The sequence below is a fragment of the Protomyctophum bolini genome (genome assembly GCF_963924005.1).
Source record: "Protomyctophum bolini genome assembly, chromosome: 21".
Lineage (NCBI taxonomy): Eukaryota > Metazoa > Chordata > Actinopteri > Myctophiformes > Myctophidae > Protomyctophum > Protomyctophum bolini.
Window position 1 is genome coordinate 8,185,194 of NC_137882.1, and position 14,975 is coordinate 8,200,168.

Sequence of the window (14,975 nt, forward strand, 5' to 3'; positions counted from 1 at the left end):
AATGACAAAAACGAAAGGTTATAGCCCATGTTTTTTGAAATTTTGAAAAAAAAAGTTAGCCTCGTTTCTCATCATTTTGGACCATGGGCTATAGCCCATATCGTACGGCATTCTATAGCGCGCCGTTTTTCATCATTTTTGAAGATTTGAAAAAAATGACGAAATGACAAAAACGAAAGGTTATAGCCCATGTTTTTTGAAATTTTGAAAAAAAAAGTTAGCCTCGTTTCTCATCATTTTGGACCATGGGCTATAGCCCATATCGTACGGCATACTATAGCGCGCCGTTTTTCATCATTTTTGAAGATTTGAAAAAAATGACGAAATGACAAAAACGAAAGGTTATAGCCCATGTTTTTTGAAATTTTGAAAAAAAAAGTTAGCCTCGTTTCTCATTATTTTGGACCATGGGCTATAGCCCATATCGTACGGCATTCTATAGCGCGCCGTTTTTCATCATTTTTAAAGATTTGAAAAAAATACGAAATGACAAAAACGAAAGGTTATAGCCCATGTTTTTTGAAATTTTGAAAAAAAAAGTTAGCCTCGTTTCTCATCATTTTGGACCATGGGCTATAGCCCATATCGTACGGCATACTATAGCGCGCCGTTTTTCATCATTTTTGAAGATTTGAAAAAAATGACGAAATGACAAAAACGAAAGGTTATAGCCCATGTTTTTTGAAATTTTGAAAAAAAAAGTTAGCCTCGTTTCTCATCATTTTGGACCATGGGCTATAGCCCATATCGTACGGCATACTATAGCGCGCCGTTTTTCATCATTTTTGAAGATTTGAAAAAAATGACAAAATGAGAAAAACGAAAGGTTATAGCCCATGTTTTTTGAAATTTTGAAAAAAAAAGTTAGCCTCGTTTCTCATCATTTTGGACCATGGGCTATAGCCCATATCGTACGGCATTCTATAGCGCGCCGTTTTTCATCATTTTTAAAGATTTGAAAAAAATGACGAAATGACAAAAACGAAAGGTTATAGCCCATGTTTTTTGAAATTTTGAAAAAAAAAGTTAGCCTCGTTTCTCATCATTTTGGACCATGGGCTATAGCCCATATCGTACGGCATTCTATAGCGCGCCGTTTTCATCATTTTTGAAGATTTGAAAAAAATGACGAAATGACAAAAACGAAAGGTTATAGCCCATGTTTTTTGAAATTTTGAAAAAAAAAGTTAGCCTCGTTTCTCATCATTTTGGACCATGGGCTATAGCCCATATCGTACGGCATACTATAGCGCGCCGTTTTTCATCATTTTTGAAGATTTGAAAAAAATGACGAAATGACAAAAACGAAAGGTTATAGCCCATGTTTTTTGAAATTTTGAAAAAAAAAGTTAGCCTCGTTTCTCATCATTTTAGACCATGGGCTATAGCCCATATCGTACGGCATACTATAGCGCGCCGTTTTTCATCATTTTTGAAGATTTGAAAAAAATGACGAAATAACAAAAACGAAAGGTTATAGCCCATGTTTTTTGAAATTTTGAAAAAAAAAGTTAGCCTCGTTTCTCATCATTTTGGACCATGGGCTATAGCCCATATCGTACGGCATACTATAGCGCGCCGTTTTTCATCATTTTTGAAGATTTGAAAAAATGACAAAATGACAAAAACGAAAGGTTATAGCCCATGTTTTTTGAAATTTTGAAAAAAAAAGTTAGCCTCGTTTCTAATCATTTTGGACAATGGGCTATAGCCCATATCGTACGGCATTCTATAGCGCGCCGTTTTTCATCATTTTTAAAGATTTTAAAAAAATTAAGAAATGACAAAAACGAAAGGTTATAGCCCATGTTTTTTGAAATTTTGAAAAAAAAAGTTAGCCTCGTTTCTCATCATTTTGGACCATGGGCTATAGCCCATATCGTACGGCATACTATAGCGCGCCGTTTTTCATCATTTTTGAAGATTTGAAAAAATGACAAAATGACAAAAACGAAAGGTTATAGCCCATGTTTTTTGAAATTTTGAAAAAAAAAGTTAGCCTCGTTTCTCATCATTTTGGACCATGGGCTATAGCCCATATCGTACGGCATACTATAGCGCGCCGTTTTTCATCATTTTTGAAGATTTGAAAAAAATGACGAAATGACAAAAACGATGGGTTATAGCCCATGTTTTTTGAAATTTTGAAAAAAAAAGTTAGCCTCGTTTCTCATCATTTTGGACCATGGGCTATAGCCCATATCGTACGGCATACTATAGCGCGCCGTTTTTCATCATTTTTGAAGATTTGAAAAAAATGACAAAATGACAAAAACGAAAGGTTATAGCCCATGTTTTTTGAAATTTTGAAAAAAAAAGTTAGCCTCGTTTCTCATCATTTTGGACCATTGGCTATAGCCCATATCGTACGGCATACTATAGCGCGCCGTTTTTCATCATTTTTGAAGATTTGAAAAAAATGACGAAATGACAAAAACGAAAGGTTATAGCCCATGTTTTTTGAAATTTTGAAAAAAAAAGTTAGCCTCGTTTCTCATCATTTTGGACCATGGGCTATAGCCCATATCGTACGGCATACTATAGCGCGCCGTTTTTCATCATTTTTGAAGATTTGAAAAAAATGACAAAATGACAAAAACGAAAGGTTATAGCCCATGTTTTTGAAATTTTGAAAAAAAAAGTTAGCCTCGTTTCTCATCATTTTGGACCATGGGCTATAGCCCATATCGTACGGCATACTATAGCGCGCCGTTTTTCATCATTTTTGAAGATTTGAAAAAAATGACGAAATGACAAAAACGAAAGGTTATAGCCCATGTTTTTTGAAATTTTGAAAAAAAAAGTTAGCCTCGTTTCTCATCATTTTGGACCATGGGCTATAGCCCATATCGTACGGCATACTATAGCGCGCCGTTTTTCATCATTTTTGAAGATTTGAAAAAAATGACGAAATGACAAAAACGAAAGGTTATAGCCCATGTTTTTAGAAATTTTGAAAAAAAAAGTTAGCCTCGTTTCTCATCATTTTGGACCATGGGCTATAGCCCATATCGTACGGCATACTATAGCGCGCCGTTTTTCATCATTTTTGAAGATTTGAAAAAAATGACAAAATGACAAAAACGAAAGGTTATAGCCCATGTTTTTTGAAATTTTGAAAAAAAAAGTTAGCCTCGTTTCTCATCATTTTGGACCATGGGCTATAGCCCATATCGTACGGCATACTATAGCGCGCCGTTTTTCATCATTTTTGAAGATTTGAAAAAAATGACAAAATGACAAAAACGAAAGGTTATAGCCCATGTTTTTTGAAATTTTGAAAAAAAAAGTTAGCCTCGTTTCTCATCATTTTGGACCATGGGCCCATATCGTACGGCATACTATAGCGCGCCGTTTTTCATCATTTTTGAAGATTTGAAAAAAATGACAAAATGACAAAAACGAAAGGTTATAGCCCATGTTTTTTGAAATTTTGAAAAAAAAAGTTAGCCTCGTTTCTCATCATTTTGGACCATGGGCTATAGCCCATATCGTACGGCATACTATAGCGCGCCGTTTTTCATCATTTTTGAAGATTTGAAAAAAATGACAAAATGACAAAAACGAAAGGTTATAGCCCATGTTTTTGAAATTTTGAAAAAAGAAGTTAGCCTCGTTTCTCATCATTTTGGACCATGGGCTATAGCCCATATCGTACGGCATACTATAGCGCGCCGTTTTTCATCCTTTTTGAAGATTTGAAAAAAATGACGAAATGACAAAAACGAAAGGTTATAGCCCATGTTTTTTGAAATTTTGAAAAAAAAAGTTAGCCTCGTTTCTCATCATTTTGGACCATGGGCTATAGCCCATATCGTACGGCATACTATAGCGCGCCGTTTTTCATCATTTTTGAAGATTTGAAAAAATGACGAAATGACAAAAACGAAAGGTTATAGCCCATGTTTTTTGAAATTTTGAAAAAAAAAGTTAGCCTCGTTTCTCATCATTTTGGACCATGGGCTATAGCCCATATCGTACGGCATACTATAGCGCGCCGTTTTTCATCATTTTTGAAGATTTGAAAAAAATGACAAAATGACAAAAACGAAAGGTTATAGCCCATGTTTTTTGAAATTTTGAAAAAAAAAGTTAGCCTCGTTTCTCATCATTTTGGACCATGGGCTATAGCCCATATCGTACGGCATACTATAGCGCGCCGTTTTTCATCATTTTTGAAGATTTGGAAAAAATGACAAAATGACAAAAACGAAAGGTTATAGCCCATGTTTTTTGAAATTTTGAAAAAAAAAGTTAGCCTCGTTTCTCATCATTTTGGACCATGGGCTATAGCCCATATCGTACGGCATACTATAGCGCGCCGTTTTTCATCATTTTTGAAGATTTGGAAAAAATGACAAAATGACAAAAACGAAAGGTTATAGCCCATGTTTTTTGAAATTTTGAAAAAAAAAGTTAGCCTCGTTTCTCATTATTTTGGACCATGGGCTATAGCCCATATCGTACGGCATACTATAGCGCGCCGTTTTTCATCATTTTTGAAGATTTGAAAAAAATGACGAAATGACAAAAACGAAAGGTTATAGCCCATGTTTTTTGAAATTTTGAAAAAAAAAGTTAGCCTCGTTTCTCATCATTTTGGACCATGGGCTATAGCCCATATCGTACGGCATACTATAGCGCGCCGTTTTTCATCATTTTTGAAGATTTGAAAAAAATGACAAAATGACAAAAACGAAAGGTTATAGCCCATGTTTTTTGAAATTTTGAAAAAAAAAGTTAGCCTCGTTTCTCATCATTTTGGACCATGGGCTATAGCCCATATCGTACGGCATACTATAGCGCGCCGTTTTTCATCATTTTTGAAGATTTGAAAAAAATGACGAAATGACAAAAACGAAAGGTTATAGCCCATGTTTTTTGAAATTTTGAAAAAAAAAGTTAGCCTCGTTTCTCATCATTTTGGACCATGGGCTATAGCCCATATCGTACGGCATTCTATAGCGCGCCGTTTTTCATCATTTTTGAAGATTTGAAAAAAATGACGAAATGACAAAAACGAAAGGTTATAGCCCATGTTTTTTGAAATTTTGAAAAAAAAAGTTAGCCTCGTTTCTCATCATTTTGGACCATGGGCTATAGCCCATATCGTACGGCATACTATAGCGCGCCGTTTTTCATCATTTTTGAAGATTTGAAAAAAATGACGAAATGACAAAAACGAAAGGTTATAGCCCATGTTTTTTGAAATTTGAAAAAAAAAGTTAGCCTCGTTTCTCATTATTTTGGACCATGGGCTATAGCCCATATCGTACGGCATTCTATAGCGCGCCGTTTTTCATCATTTTTAAAGATTTGAAAAAAATACGAAATGACAAAAACGAAAGGTTATAGCCCATGTTTTTTGAAATTTTGAAAAAAAAAGTTAGCCTCGTTTCTCATCATTTTGGACCATGGGCTATAGCCCATATCGTACGGCATACTATAGCGCGCCGTTTTTCATCATTTTTGAAGATTTGAAAAAAATGACGAAATGACAAAAACGAAAGGTTATAGCCCATGTTTTTTGAAATTTTGAAAAAAAAAGTTAGCCTCGTTTCTCATCATTTTGGACCATGGGCTATAGCCCATATCGTACGGCATACTATAGCGCGCCGTTTTTCATCATTTTTGAAGATTTGAAAAAAATGACAAAATGAGAAAAACGAAAGGTTATAGCCCATGTTTTTTGAAATTTTGAAAAAAAAAGTTAGCCTCGTTTCTCATCATTTTGGACCATGGGCTATAGCCCATATCGTACGGCATTCTATAGCGCGCCGTTTTTCATCATTTTTAAAGATTTGAAAAAAATGACGAAATGACAAAAACGAAAGGTTATAGCCCATGTTTTTTGAAATTTTGAAAAAAAAAGTTAGCCTCGTTTCTCATCATTTTGGACCATGGGCTATAGCCCATATCGTACGGCATTCTATAGCGCGCCGTTTTCATCATTTTTGAAGATTTGAAAAAAATGACGAAATGACAAAAACGAAAGGTTATAGCCCATGTTTTTTGAAATTTTGAAAAAAAAAGTTAGCCTCGTTTCTCATCATTTTGGACCATGGGCTATAGCCCATATCGTACGGCATACTATAGCGCGCCGTTTTTCATCATTTTTGAAGATTTGAAAAAAATGACGAAATGACAAAAACGAAAGGTTATAGCCCATGTTTTTTGAAATTTTGAAAAAAAAAGTTAGCCTCGTTTCTCATCATTTTAGACCATGGGCTATAGCCCATATCGTACGGCATACTATAGCGCGCCGTTTTTCATCATTTTTGAAGATTTGAAAAAAATGACGAAATAACAAAAACGAAAGGTTATAGCCCATGTTTTTTGAAATTTTGAAAAAAAAAGTTAGCCTCGTTTCTCATCATTTTGGACCATGGGCTATAGCCCATATCGTACGGCATACTATAGCGCGCCGTTTTTCATCATTTTTGAAGATTTGAAAAAAATGACAAAATGACAAAAACGAAAGGTTATAGCCCATGTTTTTTGAAATTTTGAAAAAAAAAGTTAGCCTCGTTTCTAATCATTTTGGACAATGGGCTATAGCCCATATCGTACGGCATTCTATAGCGCGCCGTTTTTCATCATTTTTAAAGATTTTTAAAAAATTAAGAAATGACAAAAACGAAAGGTTATAGCCCATGTTTTTTGAAATTTTGAAAAAAAAAGTTAGCCTCGTTTCTCATCATTTTGGACCATGGGCTATAGCCCATATCGTACGGCATACTATAGCGCGCCGTTTTTCATCATTTTTGAAGATTTGAAAAAATGACAAAATGACAAAAACGAAAGGTTATAGCCCATGTTTTTTGAAATTTTGAAAAAAAAAGTTAGCCTCGTTTCTCATCATTTTGGACCATGGGCTATAGCCCATATCGTACGGCATACTATAGCGCGCCGTTTTTCATCATTTTTGAAGATTTGAAAAAAATGACGAAATGACAAAAACGATGGGTTATAGCCCATGTTTTTTGAAATTTTGAAAAAAAAAGTTAGCCTCGTTTCTCATCATTTTGGACCATGGGCTATAGCCCATATCGTACGGCATACTATAGCGCGCCGTTTTTCATCATTTTTGAAGATTTGAAAAAAATGACAAAATGACAAAAACGAAAGGTTATAGCCCATGTTTTTTGAAATTTTGAAAAAAAAAGTTAGCCTCGTTTCTCATCATTTTGGACCATTGGCTATAGCCCATATCGTACGGCATACTATAGCGCGCCGTTTTTCATCATTTTTGAAGATTTGAAAAAAATGACGAAATGACAAAAACGAAAGGTTATAGCCCATGTTTTTTGAAATTTTGAAAAAAAAAGTTAGCCTCGTTTCTCATCATTTTGGACCATGGGCTATAGCCCATATCGTACGGCATACTATAGCGCGCCGTTTTTCATCATTTTTGAAGATTTGAAAAAAATGACAAAATGACAAAAACGAAAGGTTATAGCCCATGTTTTTGAAATTTTGAAAAAAAAAGTTAGCCTCGTTTCTCATCATTTTGGACCATGGGCTATAGCCCATATCGTACGGCATACTATAGCGCGCCGTTTTTCATCATTTTTGAAGATTTGAAAAAAATGACGAAATGACAAAAACGAAAGGTTATAGCCCATGTTTTTTGAAATTTTGAAAAAAAAAGTTAGCCTCGTTTCTCATCATTTTGGACCATGGGCTATAGCCCATATCGTACGGCATACTATAGCGCGCCGTTTTTCATCATTTTTGAAGATTTGAAAAAAATGACGAAATGACAAAAACGAAAGGTTATAGCCCATGTTTTTAGAAATTTTGAAAAAAAAAGTTAGCCTCGTTTCTCATCATTTTGGACCATGGGCTATAGCCCATATCGTACGGCATACTATAGCGCGCCGTTTTTCATCATTTTTGAAGATTTGAAAAAAATGACAAAATGACAAAAACGAAAGGTTATAGCCCATGTTTTTTGAAATTTTGAAAAAAAAAGTTAGCCTCGTTTCTCATCATTTTGGACCATGGGCTATAGCCCATATCGTACGGCATACTATAGCGCGCCGTTTTTCATCATTTTTGAAGATTTGAAAAAAATGACAAAATGACAAAAACGAAAGGTTATAGCCCATGTTTTTTGAAATTTTGAAAAAAAAAGTTAGCCTCGTTTCTCATCATTTTGGACCATGGGCCCATATCGTACGGCATACTATAGCGCGCCGTTTTTCATCATTTTTGAAGATTTGAAAAAAATGACAAAATGACAAAAACGAAAGGTTATAGCCCATGTTTTTTGAAATTTTGAAAAAAAAAGTTAGCCTCGTTTCTCATCATTTTGGACCATGGGCTATAGCCCATATCGTACGGCATACTATAGCGCGCCGTTTTTCATCATTTTTGAAGATTTGAAAAAAATGACAAAATGACAAAAACGAAAGGTTATAGCCCATGTTTTTGAAATTTTGAAAAAAGAAGTTAGCCTCGTTTCTCATCATTTTGGACCATGGGCTATAGCCCATATCGTACGGCATACTATAGCGCGCCGTTTTTCATCCTTTTTGAAGATTTGAAAAAAATGACGAAATGACAAAAACGAAAGGTTATAGCCCATGTTTTTTGAAATTTTGAAAAAAAAAGTTAGCCTCGTTTCTCATCATTTTGGACCATGGGCTATAGCCCATATCGTACGGCATACTATAGCGCGCCGTTTTTCATCATTTTTGAAGATTTGAAAAAATGACGAAATGACAAAAACGAAAGGTTATAGCCCATGTTTTTTGAAATTTTGAAAAAAAAAGTTAGCCTCGTTTCTCATCATTTTGGACCATGGGCTATAGCCCATATCGTACGGCATACTATAGCGCGCCGTTTTTCATCATTTTTGAAGATTTGGAAAAAATGACAAAATGACAAAAACGAAAGGTTATAGCCCATGTTTTTTGAAATTTTGAAAAAAAAAGTTAGCCTCGTTTCTCATCATTTTGGACCATGGGCTATAGCCCATATCGTACGGCATACTATAGCGCGCCGTTTTTCATCATTTTTGAAGATTTGGAAAAAATGACAAAATGACAAAAACGAAAGGTTATAGCCCATGTTTTTTGAAATTTTGAAAAAAAAAGTTAGCCTCGTTTCTCATTATTTTGGACCATGGGCTATAGCCCATATCGTACGGCATACTATAGCGCGCCGTTTTTCATCATTTTTGAAGATTTGAAAAAAATGACGAAATGACAAAAACGAAAGGTTATAGCCCATGTTTTTTGAAATTTTGAAAAAAAAAGTTAGCCTCGTTTCTCATCATTTTGGACCATGGGCTATAGCCCATATCGTACGGCATACTATAGCGCGCCGTTTTTCATCATTTTTGAAGATTTGAAAAAAATGACAAAATGACAAAAACGAAAGGTTATAGCCCATGTTTTTTGAAATTTTGAAAAAAAAAGTTAGCCTCGTTTCTCATCATTTTGGACCATGGGCTATAGCCCATATCGTACGGCATACTATAGCGCGCCGTTTTTCATCATTTTTGAAGATTTGAAAAAAATGACGAAATGACAAAAACGAAAGGTTATAGCCCATGTTTTTTGAAATTTTGAAAAAAAAAGTTAGCCTCGTTTCTCATCATTTTGGACCATGGGCTATAGCCCATATCGTACGGCATTCTATAGCGCGCCGTTTTTCATCATTTTTGAAGATTTGAAAAAAATGACGAAATGACAAAAACGAAAGGTTATAGCCCATGTTTTTTGAAATTTTGAAAAAAAAAGTTAGCCTCGTTTCTCATCATTTTGGACCATGGGCTATAGCCCATATCGTACGGCATACTATAGCGCGCCGTTTTTCATCATTTTTGAAGATTTGAAAAAAATGACGAAATGACAAAAACGAAAGGTTATAGCCCATGTTTTTTGAAATTTGAAAAAAAAAGTTAGCCTCGTTTCTCATTATTTTGGACCATGGGCTATAGCCCATATCGTACGGCATTCTATAGCGCGCCGTTTTTCATCATTTTTAAAGATTTGAAAAAAATACGAAATGACAAAAACGAAAGGTTATAGCCCATGTTTTTTGAAATTTTGAAAAAAAAAGTTAGCCTCGTTTCTCATCATTTTGGACCATGGGCTATAGCCCATATCGTACGGCATACTATAGCGCGCCGTTTTTCATCATTTTTGAAGATTTGAAAAAAATGACGAAATGACAAAAACGAAAGGTTATAGCCCATGTTTTTTGAAATTTTGAAAAAAAAAGTTAGCCTCGTTTCTCATCATTTTGGACCATGGGCTATAGCCCATATCGTACGGCATACTATAGCGCGCCGTTTTTCATCATTTTTGAAGATTTGAAAAAAATGACAAAATGACAAAAACGAAAGGTTATAGCCCATGTTTTTTGAAATTTTGAAAAAAAAAGTTAGCCTCGTTTCTCATCATTTTGGACCATGGGCTATAGCCCATATCGTACGGCATACTATAGCGCGCCGTTTTTCATCATTTTTGAAGATTTGAAAAAAATGACAAAATGACAAAAACGAAAGGTTATAGCCCATGTTTTTTGAAATTTTGAAAAAAAAAGTTAGCCTCGTTTCTCATCATTTTGGACCATGGGCCCATATCGTACGGCATACTATAGCGCGCCGTTTTTCATCATTTTTGAAGATTTGAAAAAAATGACAAAATGACAAAAACGAAAGGTTATAGCCCATGTTTTTTGAAATTTTGAAAAAAAAAGTTAGCCTCGTTTCTCATCATTTTGGACCATGGGCTATAGCCCATATCGTACGGCATACTATAGCGCGCCGTTTTTCATCATTTTTGAAGATTTGAAAAAAATGACAAAATGACAAAAACGAAAGGTTATAGCCCATGTTTTTGAAATTTTGAAAAAAGAAGTTAGCCTCGTTTCTCATCATTTTGGACCATGGGCTATAGCCCATATCGTACGGCATACTATAGCGCGCCGTTTTTCATCCTTTTTGAAGATTTGAAAAAAATGACGAAATGACAAAAACGAAAGGTTATAGCCCATGTTTTTTGAAATTTTGAAAAAAAAAGTTAGCCTCGTTTCTCATCATTTTGGACCATGGGCTATAGCCCATATCGTACGGCATACTATAGCGCGCCGTTTTTCATCATTTTTGAAGATTTGAAAAAATGACGAAATGACAAAAACGAAAGGTTATAGCCCATGTTTTTTGAAATTTTGAAAAAAAAAGTTAGCCTCGTTTCTCATCATTTTGGACCATGGGCTATAGCCCATATCGTACGGCATACTATAGCGCGCCGTTTTTCATCATTTTTGAAGATTTGAAAAAAATGACAAAATGACAAAAACGAAAGGTTATAGCCCATGTTTTTTGAAATTTTGAAAAAAAAAGTTAGCCTCGTTTCTCATCATTTTGGACCATGGGCTATAGCCCATATCGTACGGCATACTATAGCGCGCCGTTTTTCATCATTTTTGAAGATTTGGAAAAAATGACAAAATGACAAAAACGAAAGGTTATAGCCCATGTTTTTTGAAATTTTGAAAAAAAAAGTTAGCCTCGTTTCTCATCATTTTGGACCATGGGCTATAGCCCATATCGTACGGCATACTATAGCGCGCCGTTTTTCATCATTTTTGAAGATTTGGAAAAAATGACAAAATGACAAAAACGAAAGGTTATAGCCCATGTTTTTTGAAATTTTGAAAAAAAAAGTTAGCCTCGTTTCTCATTATTTTGGACCATGGGCTATAGCCCATATCGTACGGCATACTATAGCGCGCCGTTTTTCATCATTTTTGAAGATTTGAAAAAAATGACGAAATGACAAAAACGAAAGGTTATAGCCCATGTTTTTTGAAATTTTGAAAAAAAAAGTTAGCCTCGTTTCTCATCATTTTGGACCATGGGCTATAGCCCATATCGTACGGCATACTATAGCGCGCCGTTTTTCATCATTTTTGAAGATTTGAAAAAAATGACAAAATGACAAAAACGAAAGGTTATAGCCCATGTTTTTTGAAATTTTGAAAAAAAAAGTTAGCCTCGTTTCTCATCATTTTGGACCATGGGCTATAGCCCATATCGTACGGCATACTATAGCGCGCCGTTTTTCATCATTTTTGAAGATTTGAAAAAAATGACGAAATGACAAAAACGAAAGGTTATAGCCCATGTTTTTTGAAATTTTGAAAAAAAAAGTTAGCCTCGTTTCTCATCATTTTGGACCATGGGCTATAGCCCATATCGTACGGCATTCTATAGCGCGCCGTTTTTCATCATTTTTGAAGATTTGAAAAAAATGACGAAATGACAAAAACGAAAGGTTATAGCCCATGTTTTTTGAAATTTTGAAAAAAAAAGTTAGCCTCGTTTCTCATCATTTTGGACCATGGGCTATAGCCCATATCGTACGGCATACTATAGCGCGCCGTTTTTCATCATTTTTGAAGATTTGAAAAAAATGACGAAATGACAAAAACGAAAGGTTATAGCCCATGTTTTTTGAAATTTGAAAAAAAAAGTTAGCCTCGTTTCTCATTATTTTGGACCATGGGCTATAGCCCATATCGTACGGCATTCTATAGCGCGCCGTTTTTCATCATTTTTAAAGATTTGAAAAAAATACGAAATGACAAAAACGAAAGGTTATAGCCCATGTTTTTTGAAATTTTGAAAAAAAAAGTTAGCCTCGTTTCTCATCATTTTGGACCATGGGCTATAGCCCATATCGTACGGCATACTATAGCGCGCCGTTTTTCATCATTTTTGAAGATTTGAAAAAAATGACGAAATGACAAAAACGAAAGGTTATAGCCCATGTTTTTTGAAATTTTGAAAAAAAAAGTTAGCCTCGTTTCTCATCATTTTGGACCATGGGCTATAGCCCATATCGTACGGCATACTATAGCGCGCCGTTTTTCATCATTTTTGAAGATTTGAAAAAAATGACAAAATGAGAAAAACGAAAGGTTATAGCCCATGTTTTTTGAAATTTTGAAAAAAAAAGTTAGCCTCGTTTCTCATCATTTTGGACCATGGGCTATAGCCCATATCGTACGGCATTCTATAGCGCGCCGTTTTTCATCATTTTTAAAGATTTGAAAAAAATGACGAAATGACAAAAACGAAAGGTTATAGCCCATGTTTTTTGAAATTTTGAAAAAAAAAGTTAGCCTCGTTTCTCATCATTTTGGACCATGGGCTATAGCCCATATCGTACGGCATTCTATAGCGCGCCGTTTTCATCATTTTTGAAGATTTGAAAAAAATGACGAAATGACAAAAACGAAAGGTTATAGCCCATGTTTTTTGAAATTTTGAAAAAAAAAGTTAGCCTCGTTTCTCATCATTTTGGACCATGGGCTATAGCCCATATCGTACGGCATACTATAGCGCGCCGTTTTTCATCATTTTTGAAGATTTGAAAAAAATGACGAAATGACAAAAACGAAAGGTTATAGCCCATGTTTTTTGAAATTTTGAAAAAAAAAGTTAGCCTCGTTTCTCATCATTTTAGACCATGGGCTATAGCCCATATCGTACGGCATACTATAGCGCGCCGTTTTTCATCATTTTTGAAGATTTGAAAAAAATGACGAAATGACAAAAACGAAAGGTTATAGCCCATGTTTTTTGAAATTTTGAAAAAAAAAGTTAGCCTCGTTTCTCATCATTTTGGACCATGGGCTATAGCCCATATCGTACGGCATACTATAGCGCGCCGTTTTTCATCATTTTTGAAGATTTGAAAAAAATGACGAAATGACAAAAACGAAAGGTTATAGCCCATGTTTTTAGAAATTTTGAAAAAAAAAGTTAGCCTCGTTTCTCATCATTTTGGACCATGGGCTATAGCCCATATCGTACGGCATACTATAGCGCGCCGTTTTTCATCATTTTTGAAGATTTGAAAAAAATGACAAAATGACAAAAACGAAAGGTTATAGCCCATGTTTTTTGAAATTTTGAAAAAAAAAGTTAGCCTCGTTTCTCATCATTTTGGACCATGGGCTATAGCCCATATCGTACGGCATACTATAGCGCGCCGTTTTTCATCATTTTTGAAGATTTGAAAAAAATGACAAAATGACAAAAACGAAAGGTTATAGCCCATGTTTTTTGAAATTTTGAAAAAAAAAGTTAGCCTCGTTTCTCATCATTTTGGACCATGGGCTATAGCCCATATCGTACGGCATACTATAACGCGCCGTTTTTCATCATTTTTGAAGATTTGAAAAAAATGACAAAATGACAAAAACGAAAGGTTATAGCCCATGTTTTTTGAAATTTTGAAAAAAAAAGTTAGCCTCGTTTCTCATCATTTTGGACCATGGGCTATAGCCCATATCGTACGGCATACTATAGCGCGCCGTTTTTCATCATTTTTGAAGATTTGAAAAAAATGACAAAATGACAAAAACGAAAGGTTATAGCCCATGTTTTTGAAATTTTGAAAAAAGAAGTTAGCCTCGTTTCTCATCATTTTGGACCATGGGCTATAGCCCATATCGTACGGCATACTATAGCGCGCCGTTTTTCATCCTTTTTGAAGATTTGAAAAAAATGACGAAATGACAAAAACGAAAGGTTATAGCCCATGTTTTTTGAAATTTTGAAAAAAAAAGTTTGCCTCGTTTCTCATCATTTTGGACCATGGGCTATAGCCCATATCGTACGGCATACTATAGCGCGCCGTTTTTCATCATTTTTGAAGATTTGAAAAAATGACGAAATGACAAAAACGAAAGGTTATAGCCCATGTTTTTTGAAATTTTGAAAAAAAAAGTTAGCCTCGTTTCTCATCATTTTGGACCATGGGCTATAGCCCATATCGTACGGCATACTATAGCGCGCCGTTTTTCATAATTTTTGAAGATTTGAAAAAAATGACAAAATGACAAAAACGAAAGGTTATAGCCCATGTTTTTTGAAATTTTGAAAAAAAAAGTTAGCCTCGTTTCTCATCATTTTGGACCATGGGCTATAGCCCATATCGTACGGCATA